This window comes from Cheilinus undulatus, linkage group 7 (assembly GCF_018320785.1).
Source record: "Cheilinus undulatus linkage group 7, ASM1832078v1, whole genome shotgun sequence".
Classification (NCBI taxonomy): domain Eukaryota; kingdom Metazoa; phylum Chordata; class Actinopteri; order Labriformes; family Labridae; genus Cheilinus; species Cheilinus undulatus.
Window position 1 is genome coordinate 21,833,488 of NC_054871.1, and position 24,569 is coordinate 21,858,056.

Genomic DNA, 24,569 nt, shown 5'->3' on the forward strand with positions numbered 1-24,569 from the left:
TTCTCTTTTTAGAGATTTTGATATTGCCTCTGTTACTTAAGAGGTCAAGGATTGCATCTGAAAGCTTGTCAAAAATGTCTACGTAATAGGAATGAGGTAATATCTCTGAGCTTGTTGCCAATGCTTCAACAGCTCATCAGGGTAAGAAAACCTCAAACAGAAAGTTCTTTTTCAATATTCTTTATTTCCAACTCTGATTTAATACATACATGTGCTTGGCCTAAGCTACTTCAGATCCCCTCCTGTCTAGACTCTTGAATGATCACGTGAATATGAATCTCATATGGCCTTGTTTGCCTTGAAACTCCTGAGACAGCTCCTACTGTAACAGCAAGTGAGACTGACAGTCCCTTTTATTGAGTGTCAGTCCATCATACAGAAAACAAAAGTTGAATAGTGGGTTCATTACACTTGATGGTAATGTGCACACTCTCATCTCTTTGTTATGAGCATTCTGGTTTTCAGTTCCTGTGGAGAGGGCGAGCACCCACTGGTGTGACATATATCTCGCTGTGGGGGAAGGAGGCCGTCAGAATATAATCCCATTAGAGAAAGACTGCTCACGACAAAAGGAGGAAGAGGAGCCAAAGCATTGTACTTTGTCGCATCCAAAGTCATGTGTAGGTTTACCTTCAATGTTAGAGTCTTAGGTCCTGAATTTAGGTCATGCTGAGAGAAAGTGTTGACTGGAGAAGTTCTTTGATTTTAATTTTTGTATTTTACGCTCTTGAAGGAACATTTTCTGATTTTTCAATGAATTAGAGCAAAAATATGCAACCGCAAAACCCTTGTTACCCTTTTTCAGCACCATACAACTTTGGGATGAAACCATAGTTCTCATTAGAGAAGTGCATAGGGCTCTTAATGCATCAGTTCATACTTTAGCCTTCAGCTAAAAAGAAGCCAGTTCAGCCTGTTTTAGTACTGTTAGTTCCAATGACTCAGCCTATGACAGAAGAGGACAGTGACAGATGAAACTGAGAAGAAAAAAAGAGAGCAACTACACAAGAAGCGGGGCAAAAAGTGTCTGCAAAGCGGACGTCCCTGCATGTACTTTCCTAACAAATTGTGACAATGTCATTATCCAGTTTATTGTCATTAGAAGGCTTTACTGGGTGCAGAAACTCATTTTGCTCAACTTACACCTGTGGTCTGTATAGAAATCAGTTCTATTTTATACCAAATTTTGTTTCTTTGTCAATCTCAAGTAAGTTTGCAACCTCACAAACTTATCTCAAGTAGTCATTAAGCTATTGACTGTAGACACAAAGCAATGTCGGGTTTTTAAGCCAAGTTTTGTTTTTTGTTATGACATTAATCATTATTATTATAATTATTAATATAAACAAACGGAATTATTAATCAAGATGAATGGGACACCAATCTGGAGATAGGAAACAACAACAACAACAAAAATGGTCATAGAGTTAAGATTTTAATAATTATAATAATGTTATTTAATAAATATTGATATTTAAATAAATTGAAAATAAGCTGAGCACTTTTATCACCTTCGACCCCCTGCAGTATGGTGGACATTTTAGTACATCCTCAGGTCTGAGAGTGAGGTGTTAGGTGTCATATGAAAAAGCACCAGGTCTCAAGAAAAAAGGCACCAGGAAAAAAGGCGTCAGAAAAAAAGGCATCAGGAAAGAAAGTGTCAGGAAAAACGGCATCAGACTAAAGGCCTCAGGAAACACACTTAACTATGGTTATACAGCATTATAGTCATGTAATAATTAATTATAAGTATGCTTATAATAAATTATAAAGCATTATAGAGAGAGGGGCATAGAAAAATGTTACCCACCTGTTTTCCTGAGACCTGACATCTTTGTCCTGACACCATTTTTCTTGAGGCCTTTTTTCCTGATGCCTTGTCTTCTGACACCTCTTTTCAGAGACCTGACACCTTTTTTTGGAGGCTTTTTTCTGATGCCTTTTTTCATAAGACCTGACACCTTTTTTCCTGAAACCTGACGCCTTTTTCTGGTGCCTTTTCTCCTGACGCCATTTTTCCTGAGATCTGATGCCATTTTTCTTCATGCCTTTTTCCCTTAGACCTGACGCCTTTTTCCTGACAACTTTTCTCCTGATGCATTTTTTCCTGCACCTGATGCTTTTTCATATGACACCTGACACCTCACTCTGAGCTCCGAGGATGTCCTAAAATGTACACCGTACTGCAGAGTCTTCTCAGGTCCTTCTCCTATCAGAGAGGGTGCTGCAAAGGATCCTGTGAATATTTATGGGTCTCTAGTTCTCATTTTACTGCCTATTTTTGCCGAGAGATGCACGTAGCTTATGGAAAATAAAGATGAGCCTTTAATCCTCAAGTTTCCCTGTGCTCATGCTGGCAGTCTGAAAAGCCCTGGCATGCTGGCATGCACTAAGAAATAAAGATCAAGCCAGAAGCCACATGTATCCATGACAGCACCATGTGTGTTTTATGACAATGCAGCTGCTCTGAGAGAACTTCGATGGACACCAACGCTCGCCAAATTATACTCAAACTCGGCTGTTGCTGTCTTTTCTGGACCTAAAGTACAGGTAAATGTGATGTCAGAGGCTTTAAAAAGCTAAAAAAAACTCTAACTGTAAAGGATATGCAGGGATGAGTGCTGGAAAACTCTATTTTGAAATTCTCCCCTGGGACTCCCCACCTCACCCTCAGCGACTCTCTTGCCTTTGTCAAACCTTCGCCCCTGTGTCTGCCAGCATGTGTTTGTGTTTGTGTGAGTGTCTGTGTGTTTTTGACAGCCACTTTCTCAGACGCCTCCTCGCCTCTGCTCCTCTGTTGGCATGGTGAGCGAGCAGCGGGAAGCCTTCACTCCAATTTGCCATCGTTTGTCATCACTTGCCCCTGTGACACAGACTCACACACACGTATATACACACACCGCTGTCTACTTTCTAAGACATGCCGACACTGGCGACCCTGTGACAGAAGTTTTGGCCTGCTCCATGCTCCCCATTGCTCCGCTTTGCCATCTGTGATTTAAATACTGAAGCCAGACTTTACAAAGCTCAGTGTAAATCAGCAGCTGTGACTGTAGCAAAAGCAGATCTTCTAACAAAAAGGTGTCTTGATTAACTTATGTGAATTTCTAGCAATACATGATTACAGTTCTTCATTGTATTTTTTCATTACTTTAACTGCATACACAGGTGAAGCTTGCAGCCAACAGTGTGTCAAACATGTGCTATAGTCCTTAAGGTTAAATACCAAATTTCATATGTAAATGAAACCAAAAAATATAGATGCTTTGAACATAGCTAAAACAAGTGAATAACATAACTTTAAATTATTAGCCCATATATAGGCAGTTTTTCCCCTAAGCCATATGTTCAGCAACTATTAGGAGGCTATTTGATTCTGAGAGGTATTCAAGCAATCATTTCTTTCAATGAGAAAGACAAAAGTTACTTAAGTTTTTTGTTACTAAAGCAAGACTAAATTGCCAGTGCTGGACTGTTGGACATTCTAAACCCATGGTATTTCTCCACTGGATCAGCTGTAGATCGGTAGGTAGAGTGGGTCGTTGGAGGGTTTTGGGTTCAGTCACCAGCATGTCCTCCCAAATTGTTGATATTTCCTTGGTCAACCTAACCCCAATTTGCTCCTGTGTGAAAGCAAAGCAGGCTTTCACACAGGAGCAAACTGGGACCAGCTCTTGGAAGAGTCCTGTTTATGCCAAACTTCTCCCATTTGAGAATCATGGGCGCCATGTGCTTTTGGGAACCATAAGAGCAGCAGATTTTTTTTAGCCTTCCCCAGGTCTGTACCTTGCAACAATCCTGTCTCTGAGCTCTGCTGGCAGTTCCTTTGACCTCATGGCTTTGTTTTTACTCTGATATGCATTGTCAGGTGTGAGGCCTCCTATAGAGAGGTGTGTGTCTTTCCAAATCATGTCTGATCAATTAATTTATTACGGGTGTACCCCAAACAAGGTGTAGAAACATCTCAGCAATGATTGAGAGAAATAGGAGGAGACTGAGCTAAATTTCAAGTGTGTTGGCAAAGGATTTGAATACTTATGTCAGTGTGGTATTTCAGTTTTATATTTTTTTCATAAATTTGAAAATTCTAAAATTCTGTTTTCACTTTCCAGGGTGGCGTTCTGAGTGTAGATTAATGAGAATATTTTTTTTTTTTTTTCAAATATAGAATCAGGCTGCAACATAAGACAAATGAAAAAGGGAAGGGTGTCTAAATACTTACTGATTTCTCTATAGGTGCAAAGGAGCAGTCTTTCCTTTTAATAATTGCATAATAAAGGATCTACTCATCCTTATTAGTCATCAGTATTCACCTTCTCTTTTCACTTGACATCTAATTTATGCTGGAAAGTGGCCCATAAACGTTTATAATGTTCTACTATACTATACTATACTATACTATACTATACTGTGTTTAATACTGTTATTTTCACTCATTAAGTCTTATTAACCATAATTAATAAGGGACAAAGGGATATATAAACTGTTCCAAATACCAGGTAAGTGCTACTTGGTGAACTAAAATCCAATAATCAGTGTATCAGTCTTGTTAGCATTAATACAGATCTTAAAAGTTTCTTACAAACCAACAATAAATGTGTTCATTTACCATGTTAAGTAACTCTTATAAAGTCAAATTAATGTTAATACACATCTTATAGGGGTTTATTGCAGGTAAATTAATTGTTTACAAGTTGAAAAAAAACATTTACATGTCTTGTAGGCAAAAACAAATTTGTTAATTATGATTATTAACACACATTGACTTATTTATGTTGTGAAGAATCTTAAAAGGTCTTGTAAGTGTGTTATCAACTATGAATTCATGAATTCCTGCCTATTAAAACAACCTTTAAATAAGGTGTTGTCCAAAATACAAATCAAAACAGTATTGCTTACAGTTTGCTTTGCCCTATAAAAAACGACACACTCTTAGTGACATCCCCCATTGGTGTAATCATGTTTATGGTCTGTGTGATCATTTTAGCATGGGTGTTAAAGAGGCTCTCTAGGCTTTAGAAGCCAGCCTCAAGTGGTCATTTTAAGAACTGCACTGCACAGCTGTGGTAATTGCTTGGTTCTACCCATGCTGGATGTTTTTGAAAGGATTACCAATAAATAACAACTCATATTGCACCAGAAACAAAAAAACAAATCAATGCTCAAGACAATTAATTGGGTTGAATCCGATTTTTTCAGTAATTTGTGTTAAGCAATCCTTCAATACTTCGACATCCTGCATGCAACAGTTCTCTTTTTCCTCTGTCAGCTCAGTTTTGATGGTTTAAAATAACTGCACGGACTTTCAGTCCACAGTAGTTAAATAATGAGGCACAATATGAACTGAGCAACCCTCCAGCTCTGTATCTAATTGTGGACTGGAACCTTGTAGAGATCTTATGTTTCAAGACAGTAATTAGGACAGAGACAAAGGTCTCATTAAGCAAATTACCTTGTTGCAGAGAAGTCAGGGTTAAAGCCTTCACTAGCTGAGCTGCCATTTTTCCTAATGATCATGGATCATCAGGACAATCCAAGAGGTCCCAGCATCACACATTTATCCCAGTCTTTTACTAATTTAGACTTTCATTTTACAAAAATCTGACCCATTGTGTTAAAATATTCAGATTTATTTAACAGACTAAAGAATCTTTCTATCCTGATTATTTACCAGAGCACATGATATGAAGATTTTCTGTCCTTTCCATTTGTGGGTTAAATTTCTCTCATTTCGTTCCACTAAATCTAACAAAAATAAGACACCCTATCTGGTCATGAATCCAACCAAGACACCCCATGGTGTGGATTCATTTTGTTGATGGATGATGCTAGAGAGGACTCAGGAGGGAAGTTGGAAGTGGATTCTGTCTATTATTTGGGGCCCTGCGTTCTGGCTGATCGCTGGCATGGTCAGTTGGTGCTCCTGCCTGTTGGGGAAGGCTGAGCCAGAACCCTGGTATGGGCAGTAAGTTTGTTGACGTGAGGGCTCAATGCCATCTGGGCACATGGATTGATGAGATGACGGCCATAACTCTCTGTATACTTCAGATAGACAGGAAGATGCCCCTCGTCCCCGCTGTGGTGGCGACACCAAACCCCAGTGCTAAAGATGAATGGTTTCCAGTTCTTTGCACAGCCACTACTGGTTTCCTCATATGGACCAGGAAGTGGAAAACAAAGCTGGTTTCCAGTAGGATTTGAGTTGTTACTTTCACATTTACAAAGAAATCTGGCCATTGGCCACAAACTCATTATGGTCTCATCCAGGTCCAACACTCCCACCTGCCAAGTGCCAAATGCTGGTGGAATTTGCTTTTGCGGGATAAATCAGTGGGGTTCCTCTGTCACACTGGTCCAGGAGTTCCTGAGATGGTAACACTGGAACGATTTGGTGATAAACAGGGGATTCAAGAAACACTTGTGAAAGTTATTATATTAATGTGGGAAATAACAAACACTGGTGTATTAAATTACACCACATGCAATTCGGGACAGCCTGTCTTCAGCAATATGAGGGCCGAGACACTATGGCTTTGTCCTGATTCCTGATATGATTTTGTCATGATTCTTCAGTGCCAGTTAATGATGGCATATGATGTTTATGATATGATAGTATTGATACCTGTGATTTTCTTCCTTTATAAGTAGAAACAATTGTAAAACCCTAGGTAAGAGGATATCATGAGTGATATTTCCTTGAGCAAATCACATGTCAGTCAGTCTTTGCCATTTTGCCATCTTTTTCTCACTATCTTTCATATACTAAGCTGCAAAATGCAGGTCCACTAATCCCACAAATTCACTTTCTATTATCACTCTATGACCTTCTATCAAGCATTTTTCTTTTTTATCTGGGCAGTACCTAGAGCGGTGACAATAGTGCCTAAACAGACAAAAGTTGGGTGCGAGCTACCCTCAAGCAATACCAGCTGGCTAACCATAGCTAATGCTACCAGGATAGCAGCTTTCATATAGTAACATATTCACTAACTTAGAACAAATGCCCAGAGAACATGGGATGAAAACACCAGGTTACACTTTATGTAGCTGGTTTCCTGAAAAAAAAAATCCTAAATGTTTGTAAAATAAGTTGATACACTGGTAAGTTAATATCCAACCTGCTCACAGTGAGAAAGACTTATGAAACTGAACATTTACAGAAGTAAGAGCAAGTCTCCATTGGTTACCTTCCCTCTGTTGGTTTGAAGGATTAATTCAATTCCTTTACTAGCTGGTTCAGTCAGAGACTGATGGGGGAGAGTTATAACTTAATTGATAACCTAAAGACTCTGCTTTGAGAAAATAAGGTGTGCATTGTCTCTTTTGGCTGCTCAAATCAAGTCAGGTCAGGTATGGGAGCATATGCTGATTTGGCACTTCACTGCACCAATCCTGGTGTTGTATTGCTCAGGCCCCCAATGACCATCCTCCAGGCTTGCACCAGGCCCTTGCCCCATCTCTCCAGGGATCCTCCAAGCTGCCCCCTTCACAATGTACACAGTCGTCCTTGGTGTCTGGACCAGCCCACCAGGTCCTAGGCACCCAGCATGCAGTGAGCTGGATCAGGCCTTAAGAAGTACTAGGTGCCTGTTAAAGCACAGGCAGCTGACCCTTCCAATCCCAACTCTCCTGAGCATGTCAGCATTAAACACACAGTCTTGCAAATGATACCCAGCCAAAGCTAAGCTGTCACAAAAGAGTCCAGTAGGCCCCTCTGTTCATCAGTCAACTTCCAGGTCCAGAGTATAGTAAGACTGGAAGGACCAAGGACCAAAGACTCGTGTCTGCATGCTGAGATACTAGGAGCTCCACACTGTCTTGCTCAGCGAACCCATCGTCCCATGGGCGAGTCCAAATCTGTGGTTGATCTCGGCCACGCAGTCAGTGAATCCATGTATTATGCTGCCATTGTAGGTGAACTGTATTAAAAATTTTATGCTCTCACCATTCACAGATACAGATTTGATGGCAGCATCCAAGGCATCCCCAAATGGATCTTTATTTTGGCCCATGAGACTTGCACTCCCAACACTTCAGTTGCCCCACAAGGACATCTACAGTCTCCACAAGGATCACAGCACCAGCAAGGTCCAGATTGATTATCTAGTCTCTTGACCTGTAGTAGGTGTATCCAACAAACATACACCCACTTCAGACAAGGAAGTAATGGCAATCCCAAGCAGAGCCAGCTCCCCCGACATTGCAGGTATGCATGAGGCCTCCTGAAGAGAAGTCACAATCCAGCTCCTGACTTGTTATGCTAACCAGCTGGATGAACCATTCTTGAAGTGGTTGGTGTTAACATCAGTCTGTCACCACCACCCCCCAGTCAGTCAGATCAGCTGTGGTCCCTGTTATTCACAACTCTAACCCTTGATATCATCAAAGGGGAAGAACTATTAAAAAAAAAAAAAAAAAAAATATATATATATATATATATATATATGTACAATGTGTGCCCATAAATAAATGAGCTATTCAAAACAATCTTATCGTGTAAATCGGGCTTTACACATGCCTCTTTCTGCAACCAGATACACATTTTAGTATGGGAATTCTGGGGCTTTTGCAGCCACCTCTAGTGGACACTCAAGGAACTGCAGTATAACAACTTCCACATTTGATTAATTTTTCAACACCCGAAGTTGAAGCTCGGTCTTAACCTTTGTTTTGTGGCATCATAGTCAGAGTCAGGTACCTCCAAAATACCTTTTTGATTGTTTGAGACCACTGATAAATTAATTACAGATTATTCAGTACAAAACTGTTGTTTTTAATCATGTAGAAGTATTCCTATAGCGCGTTAAAGTTGTGTCATGAGGCTATGAAATTCAATACTGAACTAATCTTAGGCATGTTTCTCTGATTAACCAAGTTATTATAGCTTATTTTAATGTTTAATGCTGACCCAGATTATTTGAATGATGGGATGAAAATCTAAATATTTTGTATTTATAGTAAGTGGTCAGTGAATAATGCATTTGCTTAGCTTGGAGTATAGGAGAAGTGAGGAATGTGGGATATCAGGGTTGTAGATCAGGCAGTCTGCTGCTGCTGCAACAAAAACGTACTCTCTCCTTACTGAACAGAGTCCCATTTAAGACTTGCTGATTACATCTGTGAACAGAGCAGTTACAATTAGATGTGTGTTACTGATAAGCTGGCAACAAGTGGTTAAAGTAACTGATACTCTAAACTGGATGCACCATTTAGCATTCACTTTAAGATGCATTGTTCAGTGTTGATATTTTCTCTTAAATGCAATCTAAAACATCTGCAAAGATCCCTGGGGCAGCTCACTTTAGGTTATCATTGTCTTAACCCTTGCTGAATCATTTTACAAAGGAAAAAGAATTTAAACAACCGAATGTGTTAGAGAAGCTGACCACTGAATCCAGCAAATAATATAATCAGTCTGGATGTGTGTTTTTATGGCTTGAAATGTTTTTTCTCTCGTTACTTACAAATGTATGTGCTGCAAAGTGTGTCCCAGCAGAATCAAATAATGCAAAATGGTAGCAGGACACAGTAGACAAAAAGAATGCTCTCAAAAATAGATGACTTTGTCTAACATTTTGTTCCAACCTTTGAAAAATTGTTCAAAGATTTACTCTCTGCAGGGATGAAAATGTACCATAAATTCTGAAGGACAATTGCTCAGTGATGATAAATAATTAGTTGTGCACACCCAGACTAGATAGGCAGGTCCCTCCATTTTTTATTTTATTTGATTTAATTCCCTTTGTTTTGCATAGACACATTAGGATTAATTACATCTATGATGCAATACTATTTTATTCAATTTGATATATGAATCATTATACTTCCCTTTAGACAATACTATTTGAAACAATTCAATATGACACTCAATGTAGTAGTAAGAGTCGATTGTCTAACAACTGGTAGGTCATGGTTCAATCCTCAGCTCCTAAAGTCACACGTTGATGTGCCCTTGGACTGGGCTAGTATAATAACGATGGCCATCCTACGTAGCAGCCTTTGCCATCAGTGTGCGAATATGGAGTGAATGGGTATGAAAAAGTGTTTAAGTCACAAAGGCACTTTCATCAATGTGCCATTACCATGTTAGATAATATACAATACAATATTATATGATATGATACAATGAGATGTGATACACTATGACCAGATCCTGATCGCGTGCATCGCATTGGAGCTGATTTGGCAATTTGGTCCCATCTGATCATTTACATCAGCTGTCATAAACAGAGCACATTTTGCAGCTGGCTGTAAACGTGTGAGCAAGACAACAAAGCAGCAGTAGCAACATTAGCAATCCTGTAGCTGAAATGTCAGTGGTATGAATATTCTTCTAGCCTGAGAGTAAAAACACTCTAACAGCCACTTACAGCATCTGTAACACGACTGTTTCATGAGGTGGTAACAGCAGGGCTGTGATTGATACGATTCGTTTGATCCACCATCTCCAACTAAACATGCAGCAGAATACGGTGACTTCACAATAGCAACAGAGACGGCTGCTACACTGAAGCAACAAACTCTGGACTTTAAGAGTAAAGATACATACCCTGGAGAGAGCGATCAGGAAAAGAAGATCATAGGAAAGGTGATGGAGATGCTGGTTTATAATAAGAGTGAGGGAGGAAAAATTTATGAAGCAGCTCCAGCTGTGTTTTGGAAATCTCACTGTGATAACAAGAGTGCCTTGTATTTGATATTCATATTTTACTGCAGTAATAGTAAGTGTTTTAGTTCATGTCTCAGATTAAGCTGCAACTTTTTAACAGGGATTGTTGTTCTGAATCTGTCTGGTTTAGTTAATCGTGGGTCGACTCAAGTCAAACTGTGTACACAACTTTAAAGTGGAGCTGGGATGTTTTGATTTCACTTTTTTTAAATGATTAATACAGTCAAGCTAATTATACCACTTCTCAGTGGGATTGTAATATTTCACTTTCATTTATTTAAATTATTACCTCCGCCAAGGAGGTTATGTGACCGGCAGGGTTTCTTAGTTTGTTTGTTAGTTTGTTTGTTAGCAACATAACTCAAAAAGTTATGGAAGAATTTTGATGACATTTTTAGGAAATGTCAGAAATGGCATAAGGAAGAACTGATTAAATTTTGGGACTGATCTAGATCACAGTCTGGATCCAGGAATTTTCAAAGGATTCTGTACTATTGGGAGGGCTAATGGCAGAGGTCTGTGCTCTCCGAGTGCTTTTCTAATTTGTCACTGCAATTGTTGAAGCTCTTTACATCTGTAAGTAGAACTCAAGTTATTTGAATTCACTTTTTTTGAATTCCTGTTTTTGACTGCTCAGGTCTGTCAGCTGTTTTGATTCTGGTCTGATTTAATTCAAACACTGCACATCTCTATTTTTGACTAATTATTTAAGTGAAACAGAGCTTTTACACCATTCTGAGTTGAAATTTGATAGTAAGGTTTTTTTTGTTTGTTTTTGTTTTTGTTTTTTTACCCCAATGTTAGCTGTACTAAGTTAAATGGAATATGCTTGATACATCTAGTAGTTATTCTGTTTACTGGAGTTATTTTTGTAAATAAAAAAAACTGAAACTGTGATCTCGGTAGATACTCAATATTTTAAAAACTGGATCAAGATCAGAGGCCAAAAATGCTGATCAGGACATCCCTTGTGTTTTTTTTTTGTATGTCAATAATATGATACTGCATGACATGATATGATACAGTGCTATATTTTGCCCCCTTTGGAAGTGTGAGTTAGACTCCAAGTGCAGCTTCATATCACTGCAGGGCAGCACTACTTGAAAGTATCCATCGTCATGAACCTATTGCACATGTTACAGGTCATATAGATAATTAATGTGTGGAGGTAAAGTTAAAATCTTTGCTATCGTCGTCACACTTCACACAGGAATGCTGATGCAGAACTTTCGTTGGCTTTCAGGTTGGCTCACCCCTCACTCTCATTGTTTTCTTCCCTTTATTCTTCCTTTCTCTGTGTTCCCTCAGTGTTTAGTCCACATCCACAGAAACTGTCAGGGTGCTACCACCTTGACCCACTCTGCCTTTATGTGTAACTCTGCTGTTCAATGAGATTAACCTTCTAAAAACGTCGCCTCCATTTTACAATGCTCTGCAGAAGAATGTCAGCTTAACTCCTGTAATGTAAATGAGATGAAAAAGTTGCAAAAAAAAAAGTAATCTGCATCCTCACCTCACCTCTCCAGAACCTGTGCTTGTGCCCATTATTCATATGCTCCAAACATTACAGCACTGGGATGCTAATGCAGTCTCATAGCCTGTGCCCAGTATTTAAGCCTTCACACTCATACTTTGCCGGGGCCTTGATTAAATTTGTTGCCCCAGCCATCCGGCTGCCGGCTGCCAGATGACTGTGAATATGAATGAGAGTCTAACATTGAATGTTGCAAGGCTCTGTCCTTGCTTTTCCTTTCTTGTAGGCTCATTATCCTGCTTGGCTCCCTCTTTAACTTCTTTTCACTTTACTGTCTCTGTCTTTACTTAAAGTTGTCAGCGCTGACTTCCACATGTTAATGAATCACACTGCAGCATGCATACAAACATGCTGATGGATCAAACCGCTGAGCTGGTGCCCTTTGCTATTTTGAAAAGTATGCAAGATTTAAAGAGGATTCACCTAAAACTGGTCAACAACTTTCCCTTTTTATTGACTAAAATAATTCTAAGTGTGCTTGACAATTATCATAAAGTGCATTTGGGAGCTTTAGGCACCAGTGGCTCCAAATAACAATGGGAGGTAATTGGAAAATGTAAACTTCAGCATATTAAACGGCTTCCAGCATCCTCATAATTATCAGCTGAGGCAGCTTGCAACAAAAGGGACCTTGGAGGCAAAATATTGCATGTGGTTGAGTCCAGCTTCTGTTTTGGGAGGGAAGAGGCACTCTATTCTTAGTCCTCCCAAGTTGTGGTTTATCTCTCTTTCTCTGGGTGAAGAGGTAGATTCACTGGAAACAGTTTTTTATTTGCAGTGGCAAATCAATGGTGGAATTTTAACTCATCTCAGACTCAAGGACAGCCTTGGAAATATAACTGTAAAGTAGAAATACACAAAACTGTTTTATTGATTTCTAGGTGCTTGAATTAAGTGAGCATTATTATGGCAGTTCCTACTAAATCAACTATGAACTGTCATCAGCTTCATTTTTTTTTTCTAAAGTAAGTTATTTTATTGAGAAAAGTTGTTTTATTTTCAGTATTTCAGCAATATAATCTGGGCAAGCTCCTACTGCAGCATTTTTACCGCTGGCAAAAAGGTCATGTTTTTGCTGCACTTTTTATAAGTCAGAGGCATTATAGACAAAACTACTGGCTGGAACTTTAGCAGAAGGGTGAAGCATGGGCCAAGGAAATAACTGAAGTTTCTGACTCATGGAGAAGCACTTTTAGTAGATCCAACTTTTCTTGCTGTTTTTTTTCTGAAGTACTCAGTGGCATAGAAATTATTTCTTGAATACTACATATTGAACTTCATGAAAGGCTTACATGTTCAACTTGTTGTCACAGCCTAGATAATCTCACATTAACACCATAATAAACATTTCTGATTTTCAAAGCGCCTGAAATGATTACAGTTTGAAGTAAACACAAGACTCTTGAGTTCTACTTAAAGGAAATAGGCTTAGTGTAAATATCTCTAAGCCCAGTTATGCCTTCAGTATAAGCCCTTACATCTCAACCTTGCAGACTAAAGGGTAGAAAAAGTCAACACTTAGCCAGGGTTTTCAAGTGGAAACTCTGCTTTGTTGGTGTTTTGTTCATTTTTCCATGCCACCTTGAAACCCCTTCTGAGTCATTTCTGAGTATAAGCTGTATGCTTTGGGTCTTCTACCAAGCCATAGTTCTCTTGCAGACTGAATAAGACTGTCCTGCAGGATTTTACGATATTTTGCGGCATTTATTTTACCTACCTTAACAAGCTTTCCAGGGCCAGCTGCGGAGAAGCATCCCCATAGCATGATGCTGCCACTGTACTTTTCTGTCCTCTTCTCTCAGAGTTGCTTGGAGTGTTCTTTTGTCTTCATGGTGTAATGGTAGCCAGGAATAATGATTAACCTTCCAGACACAGGTGTCTTTATACTAAAATCACTTGAGACACATTCTCTGCACTCAGGTGATCCCCATTTCACTAATTGTAAGACTGCTAGAACCAATTGGCTAGAGCTCTGTTGAATTAGTTCAGTCTTTTTAAAGGGGGTGAATATTTATGCAGTCACAGCTTAGATACCAGCCCCTTAATGAGGTGTACTTTTATTTTAAATATTTTGTACACTTTGCAGCTATAAAGGTATATCCATACTGATTGTGCTTGCTGATCTTCTCATTTAAAAGACTGGGTTCTTTGTCCTGGCAAAGTTTCTGTGCTTGTCAAATTAACGACTTGGTTTGAATGCAGAATTGTCTTCTCTGATTAACCATGGGATGTTTTAGACAAGCAAAATGAGCTAATGTGATCAGTAACGTTTGTTTTTTTAAATTTCTTAAAATTACTACACCACTGTTATCAGAGCCTGAAAACGATTTATTGCTTTTGTTTCCTATCCTGAAATCTGACTTGGCTGCAAAACCATAATACAGTCACACACACACAAATAAACAAAGCACACAGGAGTGTGGGGCCCAGCCTCCCTTCGTCAGCGGGGCCTCTGTCAGTATTGACAGGCTGTGGACCTGGACTGACTACAGACAGACAAACTCAGGGAGGAGGAGGAGACGCCTGGCTCTGCCAAGCGCCATGGCTGGACAACTGTCTAAGGTCCTGCAGTGTGAGAAAGTCCTGTGTGGCATCCCTGGAAACAAACCAAACACTAGACTCTATTCTATATTCAGAATTTTGGCAATTTGTCCAAAGAGAGAAACAAAAGATAAACAAACAGTATGGTGTTATTGGGATAAAAATGATCCAAACTGAATAAACACGTGTGCAGTGATGATTTGATTAAGTGAGTCACTTTTCTCAGCCGGTTATACTTGGTAATTCAAAAAGTACCACTTCTGAGTTTTTTTTCATGCACTTTGACATGAACAAATAAATACATAAGCAGTTTTACTATTGGGAAAAGGAGGGCAATTACCAGAGGCTTTACACACCAATGGGCCCAAAAACACAAGCAGAAGTGCACATCAAATTTGAAGTATCACACTGCGTCATTAATTAAAATGTGCATTTAGAATTTAAATAAGGTACCCAGAGTGCATAAAATAGCCTCAAAACAGAGTTTGATGGACCCAAAAAAATTCCTGGAAAGGTCTCCTGCACCTCCTCCTGAGTTCAAGCCCTTTTAAAAGCTCCACTGTGCCTTTATATTGAGCAAATTATTGCCAGTTAGATCTATTTAGAATTATCAGACCCTTAAAACAGAGGATACCTGTGTGGTAAAATAGCATCAAATAAGAGGGAAAAATAAATATATACTACTTAATACTAAAATGAAACTAAATAAATATAGTTAGGCATATTATAGGTAAAATATATGACATTGTGTTTATTGACATAGCTAATATGCTTCCGGGTCACTGCTTGTGTGGTGACCGGTGGCTCAGAGAGCAGCCGTTGTATGTTTCTTATGTCGTTTTAGAGTCCGTGTACGTGTAATGTTGAATGTGTTTTTTGTCCCAAATACCTTGGACTATCTGTAGTGACTGTGTGACAGACTCACAGAGGGCAGAGTCTTTTTTGCCATGTGCTGCTTAATGTTGTGCTGAAACACGTAAGCCAAGTTGAAATAATATAAGAACAAAGTAGACACCCTGGCGACTCAACTCTCACCTTAAGCAGGGAAGAGGTGGTGGGTGCCCTCAAGAAAACCAAATGCAACACTGCCACTGGATTGGACAGTATATGTGGGCGGACCCTTATGCACTGTACAGAGCAGCTGGGGGTGTGCTCCAGCAACTGTTCCAGTCTTCCATAAACTGCAGCACAGTGTCACAGATGTGGAAACATTCCACAGTTATTCCAATCCCGAAGAAGGGCTCCACAAAGGTTTTGAACGATCTAAGGCCTGTGGCCCTGACCTCACTTATGATGAAGGCTATGGAGAGGATCGTTAAAAGTTGCATCACAAAGATTGTTGATCCTTTGATGGACCCACTCAAGTTCACATACAGAGCTGGCAGGGGAGTAGATGATGCCAAGTCACTCATCTTGGAGACCATGCACAAACATTTGGAAACCCCCAACTCCATTGCCAGGCTCCTGTTTGCTGACTTTTCTTCAGCATTTAACACCATGCAGCCACATATCCTCACTGGGAAGCTAACATCTTGCTTTCATCTAGACCATCAGCTCACTCTCCGGATTATTGACTTTTTAACCAACCAGTTTCAGAGGGTGCTGGTTAATAGTTCTTATTCAGATATCCTGCACACCTCCACTGGCTCCCTGCAGGGCTGTGTCTTGTCTCCTTTGCTCTACATCCTCTACACTGATGACTGTAGGTCCACTCGGCCTAACTGTCATCTTGTAAAATTTGCTGATGATACAGTCCTGCTCTCTCTGCTTCCTGCCTCCGCACTACACCACAGCCCTGTTCTGCAGGAGTTTGTCACCTGGCGTCTTGAGCTGAACACTAAGAAGACTGAAAAAGTCACTCTCCAACAAGCAGAGAAAGCTGGCAGAGGCTGTCACCACCACCATTCAGCGGGAGCCAGTGAAGGTTGTGGATGAATACAGGTACCTAGGCACAATTTTCAACAGCTCCCTGAAGTTTTCCTGCAACGCCAAGTAGATTCTCAAGAGATCCCATCAAAGACAATATTTACTCAGATACTTTGGGGTTCATCCAAGCATCCTAATGACTTTTTTACCACTCCATCATTGAAAGTGTGCTCTCCTTCTCATTGGTTCCATTCAATCAGCCTGCAAAACCGGACACGCCTTCATACCATCACAAAAGTCTGCTCCAAAATCATTGGACGTCCTGTTACAGCTCCGTCTGCTCTTTGTGATCAACAGACTATTCATACTGCTCTCAGGATACTCCACGATCTCTCACACATTCTTCACTCTGTGTTTGAGTGGCTACTGTCAGGCCCCAGACTGCGTTGTCCAGGCTGCAGGACTCAAAGAAGGAGAGCTACCACAGCAGTCCAGCTCCTAAACTCTAACCCATCTGTACTACAGTATCATATTGATGCTCTCTCCCATAATAGACAGTTGTCCTCTTGCACTGACTGCACATAGCAGTTTGTTTTAAATGTTGGATGTCTGTCTCTGTGCCTTTTAATTGCCCTTCAGGGACAATAAAGTGTTTTGAATTGAAGTGAATATTGAATACATCCTAACTATCATTATCTACACTGCTACCATTTGGGGTCATAAGGGGTTGATGCCAATCCCAGCAGTCCTCACTAAGAAGACAGGTTACACACTGGGCTAGTCACCAGTCAATCACAATGCAAACATATAGAGACAAACAACCCGGCACACTCATATTTGCACCTACGGGCAATTTAGAGCACCAGAGGGAGGGCTGCAGTGATGGTTGTCCTTCTGGAACTTTGTCTCATCTCCACACAGGATTTCTGGAGCTCAGTCAGAGTGACCATTAAGTTCTTGGTCACCTCTCTTACTAAGTCCCTTCTCCCTCAATTTGCTCAGTTTGGCTGGGTAACCAGCTCATGGGTGATTCCTGGTTGTGCCAAATTTCTTCCATTTGAGAATTATGGAAGCCACTGTGTTCTTGGGAGCCTTCAGTGCAGCAGAATTTTTTTGGTAGCCTTCCCCACATCTGTGGCTTGCGGTGATCAGTTTAATTTACCACAGGTGGACTCAAATCAAGGTGTAGAAACATCTCAGCAAAGATTTTGATAAAGGGGAGGAACTTGAGCTAAATTTCAAGTATTTTTTGCAAAGGGTCTGCATACTTATGAAAATTGTGATATGTGATATTTCAGTTTTTTATATTTTTAATTAATATGCTAATTAGAAAAAACCCTTTTGATGATGGAGTAGATTATTGAGAACTTAAGTATATTTTTTGACTGCTCAGGCTACATCATAACAAAATCAAAAAGGTGAAGATGGTCTGAATACTTTCTGAATGACTAGTATATGATATCTAACTCCTGTGCTTTTCCAATCAGCTTCACCCCGACAGCATGCTGAAAATTTACCAGGGTGCTGGCAGAAAAAAAAAAACAGTTGGATAAAGTTTGGGTGACAAGTTAAGCTATTTGCATTCACATGTTCACCCTGAAAAACTTTTTGACCTTTTGCACTCTGGCCAACATTTTTGGACTTCTGTGAGTAGGACAAAATTTCTGCTTCTGGGACAATAAAGACAACCTGAGTCTGAACTTCAGGAAGTATTCAGAAATTTTGTGCAAGTATGAAGGTGCCAATACTTCTAATTTTTTCATGTGTACTCCTTCTGATCCACCCCGATAAGCCGTGCTTATGCACCGTGCCACATGGGGAAATAGATGGCCCTACTTACTCGGAGACATTATGGCACGGTGATGGAGTTCAAGTGGAAGAGTATATTTAAAAGAGAACCTACAGACTTTAAAAACAGCTTTGTAACTTAACAGATATAAGAACCTATTATAAATGGAGATCAGTGAAACAGCTGCCTTGGGTCAGACCACTGAGGGTGGAATGAAAGAGAAGGAGAAGCAGAAGGATGAAGGAAAGCTGTCTCTGGTGTGACATCTACCAGATATCTACTGTACCTGGAAACTCTCATATGATACCTTTAATAGAAATTATTTCTTGCTAAAGAGAGGACATAATTTGTGCTCCCTGCCTACATTTGATCGCGGCCTTAAATTTGTGCAAATTTAATACCAGATGTGTATTGTGGCGACAGAATACAGGCTGCATCTGGTTTGCCTATCACAATAAAGTAACCTGTTTTAAGCGTTAAGTTTATAGTGTATCTATTATCAAACTGACTTTATGCCTGCTGATGTGCTCTACTGGAGCATGCACAGTCTACTGGGCATGAATACATCCATTATGGCTTATTGAAACTGATTATTTGTCAATAAATGTGACCTGGTTGAACCATTTCAAGGTCGCTCTGGTCGCTGCAGAGATAATGAGGTTAAACTGCCTGATTTGCCTGAGGAAGTGCTGACCACACAACTGACTGGAGGGGGGTAAGGGCCATTATTAATGTGATCCAGGTTCAGGTTAGATACCCGTCATAAAATAGATCGCTCTCTACAGTGGGCAAATGCAGGATAAATAGTAGGAAGGTCAGAGGACAAGTCAGCCTCATATTACTTTCAGCCTGGTCCTTATATTCTTCTGTATTTGTTAAAAAGCCATGCAGGCTCCCTGTGGCTCCGTGCCACACATGCTGTAAGTGTTAAGGAAACTACACACAGTTGCCTCCAGCTAAGAGAGGCCCCCGGGGATCAGGCCTTAGTCTGCCCACATGGAGATAGGGAATACCATAAAGCTAAATGGATAACAAATGAGAAAACATAGGCAAGGATTTATGAAGTGCTGAAACACTCCCCACCATTCCTACAAAAAAAAGAAAAAAAAAAATCCAACCATGCTGGATGGGGGAATGAAAAATCACTGTGGAAGGTGAAAGATAGAGAAAATAGAGAGAAGGATGGCCTGCCAGAAGAGAAAAAACATTTCCTCACAGTCTTGACTTTAAGATGACAAGAGTAGGGGAAGAGCAAAGTACTTTCTCCCAAGCACCCACTCATCAGAATCCAGCTATTACTAATGTCAAAGTGCTTTCATGGGTCGTTATGAGCCAGACATGTTGTCAGGGCCCTCTAGAGTCTTTGCTATTCAAGCTCCACCAATTTACCTCAAAATTTATTGCTCAGGAAAGGACTAACATATACTTAATACAGATTGGAATGTCCCCCTACATTCAATATACTTCCCAGACCTGATTGGATATCATGTATCAGCTTCCTAGATTTAAATCTGATTATTTTTTACACAGTAAAGTCTCCTGTCTCCTGCGTCTGGAGATCCCATGTATTTATTCAGATGTCAGACTGGAAAGCAGGTGTTTTCTCATATCACAAAGGAAACCTTGCCAGATACAAAGACACAGTTAGGCCCACGTAACCCAGAGCTTTTCATCATCTCCTAATTGGCCCATCTGCAGTCCAGACAGGCTGGACTCGCTTGAGCAGCTCGTCTCATTGGGTTGTATCACTCCCGATGCCCTCTGCAGTCTTGGAATGACCCCTATGTGTGGCATATGAAGTTTTTCTATTTCAATTTTTTCTCATACAAATTCCTTCTCTGGTTGAATCACCTTTGGAAGACAGTCACTGAAGGTATCCAGAAAATAACGCTGTGTTAAGCCGACAGGCTTCAGACAAGGTTATGTCAACACACAGTTTACATATGAGCTGTCGGTGACTGATTTAAGTCAAGCTCCCCTGAAAGTTTCTTGCAGGTATCCAGATGTGGCTCCAGCATCTGTCTGCTTGAATATAGCTTGCAATAGAAATGAGTAGTGATCCATAAAAAATGACTTTTACACAGTCCAGACAGACAACTTCAACCTTTGTGTCTGATATGTGCTGGACAGGTATTTTGCTCTGGGGTCATGTTTATCTTGGATTTAACATCCATTCTGGGCATTCAGTTGACTGCACTTAGTATGGGCATCCATGATATGTGTGACATCTTGATATGCCTTCAGTGATGCCCTGCAATCAGAACTCCCTTGCCTGCTTCTAATGCAAAGATTAGCTCATGCATTATGACTATGGCTATCAGGCTTACTGTGGTTTATTAACATCAGTAGCTGTTAGCAATATGAATGAGCATGTATGAATTAGTCCTGAGCCTAAAGGCTAGTGGTGCCTCTTGCACAGCTTTTCTCCCTCATTTTGTCTAAACATGTTTAACAGGGAAATTGTGACATATCACAGGGCAAATAAACCTTGTGGGGTGTGGGTTACATTTATAATAACTCAATTCAAGACAAGCCAAGAGGGAGTCATGATGTGTCATTTGGAAGCAAGTCAGTTCCAAGAGCTGAATCTTTTCTGTGACTTGTGGACATGTTCCTGTTTGACAGATGCTTTCCTTTGTTCCCATTTTAGTTCTTGTTTAGTAGCCTACTAATTAGGAGCCAAAATGGTACCAAATGAAAAGCCATTTGGAGGCCAAAAAGCTGGCTCTTCTTGCTGAGTCAATTAAAATGATCAGCATCTCTAAAAGAATCAGTAAAGTGCCATGTGAAGTGATGCATGCCTCTTCACTACATGCTTCATGCTTCACTACATGATGCATGCTTCTTCACTACCAAGGATTATCCCCTAGTATCCAAATGCCTGAAATGAATGTTAATCCGTGCAAGGTATGAATAGCATCTTTCTGTACTGATCCCTCGTCGACCCACGTTGTCATACATGACTAGAAGAGACACAGGTTATCTAAAGTTAACTAACTTTTAAACCATAAATTGTAACCTCTTTTTCCCCACATTGAAACTTGTCAATTTGCCATTCTAATGACATTATCAATGATTTTGTAGCTCTTATAGCAGCTTTTCTTGTGAGCCTGGAACTTGGGTGACTTTCTGTGGTATTCAGAGATTAAATCAGCGTCAGTATGACCGATATAAGACATCTTTTCATCTGTTCTTTAACAGCTTTCAGTAGTTTCTGCAGCTAGCATGCTAACCACCATATTATATCCCAAAATGCTCTGTGATAGGCTGTGACAACTAATGCCAGGCTGTTCCACTGTCACATCGTGCTGTGCCAAACAAGCAGGAGATGGGCTGAATAGCTTAAAATGGAGAGAAAGAGAGACAGAGAGCCTGTAATGTGGCCCCCTGTGACACTGCAGACAGGAACTGTTTTGAATAATGACTCAAAAACAGCCAATGCAAGAACGCATAATGGCTTTTTTTTTTTAAATATGTGAATATTTTGAAGACTTTATTTTGTCACAGAATGAATATTTTATCACTTTTTAGTCCCTGAGAGATAAAATGAGCACATTTGTGCAACAAGATTCTTAGTAATTATTGTTTACTGTGTCACACATAAAAATGTGAGATTTTTAACTTCCATTCAGTTTTTTTCTTTTGTCTTTAGTCACATTGCATTTTTAGAATTTCAGTTACATTACTGCAACACAGATATTTTTTAAGCCAACTTGTCCAGAGAAAAAAAAAAGACTCTTTGGTGCTTGACTGACCACAGGGTTGATGTTTTGCAAGCTTTTTAAGACAATAAGTCAAGATAAAACAAAATGGTCAAAAATAGCTTAGGGCTTGGAGAGTTAATTAAGACACGGCGGTTCATATCCTCATCAAAAATTCAATATATATCATTTATAATTATAAAGCCAAAGAAAATAGTACAATGACATGGATGGAATCACAAGGAATGAGGCTTATGCATGCACTTTATGGAACTAACACTACACATCATCATCATCATCATCACTTAAACTATTCTGGATGATGTGACTTGAATATCTAACTTTCCTTCCAAACTAAGAGTTTATATCAAAGTAGAGAACTGAGGAAAGTTGTGTCACTCTGAAGCAACCAAAGCCCTGTATGAGAAAAAGCCTAAAGAAAAGATCAAATAATTATAATTCTTTCCCTAATAAAGGAAATTTGGCAAAACTTGAATGTCTACTGTAGTTAAAATTTGAAAAATTACTTTTTAAGGGTCAGTCTTTACCCATATGTTGGAATACCTGTCAAAAGGGGTCAGGGTACACACTTAATATGAGTATGAATACTTTTCTGACAGCAGCAGTTAGTTTCACTTTTCAAGCCTTGATCATCAGTAATAGAGACACTTTCAGTCTAATTAGAAATGTTAAGGTCAACATGCTCAAGTTGTTAGTAAGCCCACTGTTACATAGAGAGGGGAGTCTTTCTGTATAATAAAACTGGGGAAAAAAGAATAAAGAAACCCAACTCTTTTAGTGAGTTTAAGTTGTGTTGCTGCTCTTCAGCAGGACTCTGCCACCAGGAACTCATACATTTTAAAATTTAGGGCACGCTTACTTTGGTTTGTAGTTTGGAATATGTTCTCTGTTAATTAGCAGCATTAATGTAAGCTCCTACATCTCTGATCATCCGTCTTGTCAGTGTGGCCTGCAGAGACACTTTAGTCTTCCTAGAGTATAGCTCTTAGATGTTGGGCTTTGATTTTCTCAGTTTTATCAAGCACTTGTGAGGCTGACCTTGCAGTAACAGCGAACTCCCCAAAGGACACAGTCTGGTCTGAAGCCCTCTCCTCTTGCCAGCCTGTTCCCCATTGGACTGTGTGGCTGCACAGGCAGCTAGATTGTCTTCACAGCTCCAGCCATTTTCCCATGTTGGGTCCTTTTTGTGTTTAGGAGTCTCCTCGTTTATCTTTATCGATATCAAAGGTGGCTCCCTGCTCTAATCAATTTTCGCAGGAGCTCTTGATGCTTTTGGGCTAACAGGAATCAATTGAGTTGCAAAGAGCCCTGTGTCTCCCCCTCTCGCTGATTCTCTCTGCTTCACACATTTCCTCATGGCACTGTGAGCCTGTGCCTGATCTCCATTCAGACTGCACTCCTAATCGCCTCATTTGAGAAAATGGAGCAATCGGGCCCATTTTCCTTGCTGCTTCGCTATTGATGATTCAGACACGGGTCCATGGTGCACTGCTAGACAGTGATGTGTATCGTCATTCTGTCTACATCCATTCACCAGTATCTGTAGTGGTTCAGAACGACTGTGATTCAAAATCCAATTTCTCAGTGCATGATGGGAAATGTACATAGTTAAAGGGCTAATTAGCCATTTTTTGTTGCATGATCCCATGATATGAGACAGTGAGTGTGGTAGTGGAGGGAAAAGTGGGACTGAAACCCACTGTCCCAGTGTGGACAGGGCCCTTATTGGGTCTGAAAAACTACATTTTTTCATTTTACTTATTTATTCTATTGTATTTATGTTTTTTTTCTATGTAAGCATGAGGGGCATGGTTCTGTCATATCTGTCATAATAAGAAAAAAAAAAGTCAAATAGATTGAAATGATTCTTTCTTAACTCTAAACTCCCACCAATACTACTACAGCAAACAGCGTTCTAAAGAGATGGGGGAAGTAACTAATTATATTAATTAATAAATACATTTTGAAATTAGCATTTTCACTTTTACTTAACTAAATTTTAACCAGAGTAACTGTACTTTTACTTGAGTTGAAAAACTCTTGCACTTTTTCCACCTCTGCTGACTACTCAGTAGCCGATAGAGAGAGAATGATTCCACATCACATCCCAAAACAGCTGTTGTACAGCTGCAAAACTGGAGTGTTGATATCTCACTGTCAAACACTTCAGAGTTGATTTTTAGTGCTAAAATGTAATTTTAAATCTATTCTTAGTGAAATGGTCTATGATTGGATGAAACTCATGGAAGGTGTGCACTTCAGTACATGCTTGGAATGAGCTGCTTCTCGTATAGTGTGATTTTTAATCACGTGACAGTAATACCATATAATGTGGTAAAATCTGGGGAAGATTTAACAGTATTAAAAACTGGATACCGCCCAGTCCCAGTGGATTATCATTAGTGATTCAGGTTTCTGTCAAAGCTTAACCATCTGTTCAATGTCTGT